The 5787-nt window shown below is 47.1% G+C and overlaps 1 pseudogene; it reads right to left on the reverse strand.

Annotated features, from left to right (window-relative positions):
- Window positions 1-989: 989 nt before the first annotated feature.
- On the reverse strand, window positions 990-1095 carry LOC129697756 (U2 spliceosomal RNA; annotated as a pseudogene).
- Window positions 1096-5787: the final 4692 nt, after the last annotated feature.

The following is a 5787-nucleotide window of genomic DNA, read 5'->3' on the forward strand; positions in this document are numbered from 1 at the left end:
CTGTGATCCCTTCCGTCAATCCCTTTAAGGTTTTCTGGATCTTGAGGTCCTGGTTCCTGATGTTCGTCCCCATATGCTGCCAAATGCATTGGTTTACACTGGGCACCTGTAATGCCTCACCGTTACCAGGTGGCAGATGTCTGGCCAATCTCTGTAAATATTTCTTGTTGGCGTTTGTGGCCAGACATATAGTAATACTATTGCCATCCTGGATCCAAGTCTACCCATGTTTGACTTGGTTAAAGTAATCAGCCACCATGTCCAGCAGAGTCCCTGCTGTGTTAGGATCATGGGACGCTGTATTACCAGGCTCTGGCCCATCAGGGTCCTGCCTACTCTTTTTTATAGTTAGAGATCTCTAGGGTCCCGCACGGGGTACCCCTGTGGGGCTTACCTCCTGCCCACTTGTCATTTGTTCTGTGGACCCCTCTTGCAGGTCAGCCCAGAACTGACCCACAGTGCTCCCCTCTGATGGGGTAGAAGCATTGTGCAGCCCTCAAAGAGGTACTGCTGTGGGTTTATCACGTTGGAGCAAGGCTCCATACACCGCTTCTTCCCGCTCCAGCGCTCTCGGGCGCTGGTCGCCGGCGGTTATGCAAAGTCGGACCCTTCTGATTCCACGACCTTGTTTGTTTTGTGTCTAGCCTTACCGCTCGGCCGCATGGATCTGGCCGGTGCGGGGCCGACATCGGGCACAGCTGATCCCACTACGGTTGATCCAAGTGCCGCTGGCTGCTGCTGGCTGCCCGCTGCTCCACGGTCCTCCTTCTCCAGCTTTGTCCTTCCTTCCGTGGAGAGGATATGGCCGGTGTGGAGGACATCTGGCACAGCTGATTCCATCTAGCCCATTTCTTTAACCCGGCTCCAACGCTCTCAGCGCTGCTGGCTGCTCGTTTATCTGAGACCGCTGCGACCGACCCCCGTACTCACTGTACTGGTCCCTCGCGGTCATTGCAGCCGGTCAACCCCACTCCAATGCCCTCAGTTCTGGGCACTCCTGCTTATATGGTCCTTAGATAAGGGGCGTATTAGATATTAAAAACTGATAATAAACAGATACTATAGTTGATCTTAGCCAAAAAGCCAAGAAGTGATCTCTGTAACTAAAAAACCCGCTGGGACCGACCCTGGTACTCACAGTACTGGTCCCTCACGGTCTATTGCAGCCAGTCAACTCCACTGCAATGTCCTTGGCCTCGGCGCTGGCCGTTAGCGCTGCTTCAAGCCAGACTCGCTTCCAAAGCGAGACTGGCATACTGCCCCAGAAATGAATTTTCCCCCTGGTGCGGGAGCGAAGTCGGGCACAGGTGTTTTCCCCTCCGGGAATCGATGTGCCGTTGCTGCTCCTGCCACTGCCGGCTGCCGCTGCTGCTCCTGCCGCTGCCGCTGCCGCTGCTGCTCCTGCCGCTGCCGCTGCCGCTGCCGCTGCTCCTGCCGCTGCCGGCTGCCGTTGCTGCTCTCCACGGTCTTTCTGCAGCTTACAATGACCCGGTCCATGTCTGCACCTAAAGGGTAAGTGGAAGGAAATGCAGAGTCTCTTACCTGCTGTTCCCGACTTTTAATTCTCCCGCTGGTGAACGTCGTTCCCTGCTTGTCGGGTTCGAGCCGCTCGGACCGACCCCGGTGTTCACGGGGCTGGTCCTTCTGTTCCTAGGGACCCCCTAATTTTAAAAAGTGCCAGAGCACTAATACAACCCACTGTTTTGTGGGTTGTTGGCTCTGTTTTTTCCCTCCACCCCGTATGGGGTGAAGTTGGCACTCGCTCCCGTTATGGGAGACTGGTGCCGACTTCCGTTGCTGGCTGACTGCTGCTGTACAGCGGCAGCTCGTCAGCCTTCCTGGAAACAAGAAGAAAGGTAAGCAATTTTCTTACCTGTTCCACAGCCCCAGGCCCATGTAGCGTCGGTCTTTGGGGCTGTGTCGGCTCCTGAGTGCTCCCTTGTCGGTATTCTCTTCCCGGAGCTGAAGTCGCACGAATTCCCGCTAAGGGAGACTGTCGTGCCACCGGCCGTTGCTGGCTGCCTGTTGTCCTTGTCGGCGCTTGCAGACTTCTCCCCCGCCAGCTTCCAACAGCCTTCTGTAGAAAAAAGGTAAGTAAAGAACGATGTTCACTTACCTTACTGTTGCAGGTTCGAAACCCCGCCATTTGGGAGGAACGTCCTTCCTCCCGACAATGACGAGTTGCAATGCGTGTAGCATAATGACACGCATGCGTTGGAAGCGGGTTCTTCACGAAGTCACTCACGTGACTCCGAAGTAAAAATTTTATATTACCAACAAGTTGTTCAGGATTGATACAAAGGTCACGGGGAGAAAGGCAATGAGCTGGAATTTGTGGGAATATGCTGCATGGAACTACTTGCAGTTGCAAGGTTAGACTTGAAATGGGATGTTCTCATCCTATGATTTTGCTGGACGAAAGCAATGAATGGATTTAAGCAAGTGGTTTTTGTTTTAAATACTTTCATTTGTTAATATTTCTGAATGGTCAAAATATTCAGAAACAATCAGCATTCTTTGACACATTTGACAGCTGCTTAATTTACCAGTTAAAAAGTTGTCTTTAATCTGCTTCCTGGGTGCAGCTAGTTCATTCTACACCCTGCCTGCTCAACTAGCTCCACTCCAGCTGACCAACCCTGTCAGACAGTCTTTAGTTCCAGAAGCCACTGGCATGCTGTTTGAGCTCTTTCAAATGGCAAGATTTCACCAGAAGATTCAAATAACAGATTTAAACTGATACTCAAAAAGCTGGAGTAACTCAGTGGGTCAGACAGCATCTCTGGAGAAAATAGGTAACATTTAAGGTTGAGACCATTCTTCAGACTGAGAGGGAAACAAGAGATATATATGGTGATGTAGAGAAATATAGAACAAATGAACGAAAGATATGCAAAAAAGTAGATGATAAAGGAAACAGGCCATTGTTAGCTGTGTGCTGGATGAGAATGAGTACAGACAATGAGACTCAACAAGACTACTTTGAAGCTGATATGACTTGGGTGGGGGAGGGATGGAGAGAGAGGGGATACAAGGGTTACTTGATTTGAACTTAGTCTGGAGTTCATCAGTGGTGTAGTTTTCTACTGTCTGCAAGATCTAGCCACTATGCCCTAAATTTTAATCCAAAGTCAGAGGATAAATGTAATATTATTACCAGAAACGTAATTAATCATCAAGGTTTAATATATTCACATAGTTATATTTTATGTATCCTTCTCAGTTTCTTCCCTCTCTTTTCTAAAGCAATGACTTAATCGTAGCTATAGTGTCGAAGAAAAATGTCCCACACACCCCCCAAAATCAATTTTCAATTTTTTTAAGACTCCTTTTGGTACCTTTTACTTTTGTTAAGATTATCACTTCCAATTCACTGCAGACTTTAATTAATAAACAATTATTTGCTAATTTTAAAATGTTTGAATTAAATCCAAATGTCCCATGTGCAATTTTTTATTCAATTGTAGCTATTTTCATATGTGAGTCATGGCAGTGCAGGTACAAGGTTACATGACTGAAGATACATCAAAACTCCAATCTTCAACCACGATGAGGTGCTTCAACAGGTTGATTAAAACACAAAACAACTCCAGTCTCTATAATGATCTGGACCCACTTCAATTCTCCTTCCACCAACACAGATCAACAGCGGCTCTTCATTCTGCACTGGACCACTTGGACAACAGGAACAAGTACACCTGACTGTTGTTCAATACCATCATTGCTTCCAGGCTTGGGGAACCGGATCCTCAACCTCATCAGCAGCGCCTGGCAACAACAACTTCTCCTCCTTGACCATCAGTACAGGGATATCTTGGCTGCGTGCTCTTTCTGGCCCCTTGACTGTGTAGCCAGGCACAATTCTAACGCCATCTTTAAATTCATCAATGACACCAAAATGACTTGGCAAACAACAGGAAACAATGAATCGATACAGGAGGGATTTTGATAATCTTGGTGCCAGAACCACAACCTTGCTCTCAGGTTTACCAAGACAAAGGAGCTGATTGTTGACTTTAGGAAGGGAAAGCCAAGGGACCATGCTCCAGTCTTCATTCAAAAACACACTGTGCTGGAGGAACTCAGCGGGTCAGGTAATATCTGAGGAATTAATGAAAAAGTGACACTTTGGGTCAGGACCTTCTTCAGACCTGAATCCACCTGGCTTCATTGGCAGGATGCTCTCCATCATAAATTTATAGAGGTTCAATAGAATTTCTCTCAAGAGAAATACAAGCTTCAAGTTCCTGAACATACAAATCTCTAATGATCTGTCCTGGGCCCAGCTCATTGATCCAATAACAAAGACATCTCCTCGATGCCTTTACTTAGAACACAGGACACTATGGCACAGGCACAAGCCCTACGATCTATAATGTCTGTGCCGAACATGCCAGGTTAATCTAATCTCTGTTGTCTGCATCCAAAGCATATCCCCTATTCCCAGCCTATCCATGTGCCTATCCTAAAGCCTCATTAATGACATTATCAGATCTGCCTTCATCACCACCCCTCTGGAAGCACAGTTTAGGCACCCACCATCCTCTGTGTAAAATGCCTGCCCGGCACATCCCCTTTAAGCTCTGCTCCTCCCACCTTATAGCTATGCCCTCTTGTCGATATCCTCAGGACCTCAGCGTGTCGGAGAATACTCTATTGAACGATGGAGACCATCCTGGCTGGTTGCATCATGACCTGATTTGGAAATATGAACACTCAAAAGTAAAACAAGCTGTGGAAAATGGAGGACATTGCCCTGCCCATCAGTATACTGCCCTCACCACCATTGAAAATATCTACAGGAAGCATTGTATCAAGATCAAGGACCCACACTATCCTAGCCATGATATCTTTTTACCACTAATATCAGGAAGAATGTACAGGGAGATGAGAACCGTTATCTCCAGTTTCAATACCAGCTACATCCCATCAACTGTCAGGTTCTTAGAATCAGTGTAATAGAGCACGGAAACAGGCCCTTTGGCCCAACCTGTTCACACCGACCAACATGTCCCATTCACACCTGTCTCACCTGCCTGCATTTGGCGCACATCCCTTTAAACCTGCCCTACCCATGTTCCCGTCTAAATGTTTCTTAAATGTTGCGCTAGTGCCTGCCTCAACTACCTCCTCTGGCAGCTCCTTTCATACACCCACCACCCTTTGTCTGAAAAGCTACCCCTCAGGTTCCTATTACATCTTTCCCACCTCACCTTAAACCTGTGCCCTCTGGCTCTCGATTCCCCTTCTCTGGGCAAGAGACTCTGTGCATCTACCCAATCTATTCCTCTTATGACTTTGCACACTCCGCTATACAATTGTACTTGAACCACTCTGCACAACCCTAACCCACTTATCATTGAACAACTATAGACTTTGCACTAGCTCAGATTTTCCACTATCACAATTTGCTTTACTTAGAATGCCATATAATTTATTGTAGGAACTGCAGATGCTGGTTTAAACCAAAGATAGACACAAAATGCTGGAGCAACTCAACGGGACAGGCAGCATCTCTGGAGAGGAGTGCGTGACATTTCGGGTCTGAAGTAGGGTCTCGACCCGAAACTCACCCATTCCTTCTCACCAGAGATGCTGCCTGTCTCGCTGAGTTATTCCAGCATTTTGTGTCTATCTATAATTTATTGTATATTTATTGTTATTGTTGTTGTATCTAATATACTCTAAAGCTGCAGTTTGTAAGAATTTCATTGTATTGGGTCGTATCCGATGCCTATGACAAATATAAACTCTTGATTCCCGACATCCACATAAATGCACATGGGG

The sequence above is a fragment of the Leucoraja erinacea genome, chromosome 5 (assembly GCF_028641065.1).
Source record: "Leucoraja erinacea ecotype New England chromosome 5, Leri_hhj_1, whole genome shotgun sequence".
In the NCBI taxonomy this organism is placed as follows: Eukaryota; Metazoa; Chordata; class Chondrichthyes; order Rajiformes; family Rajidae; genus Leucoraja; species Leucoraja erinaceus.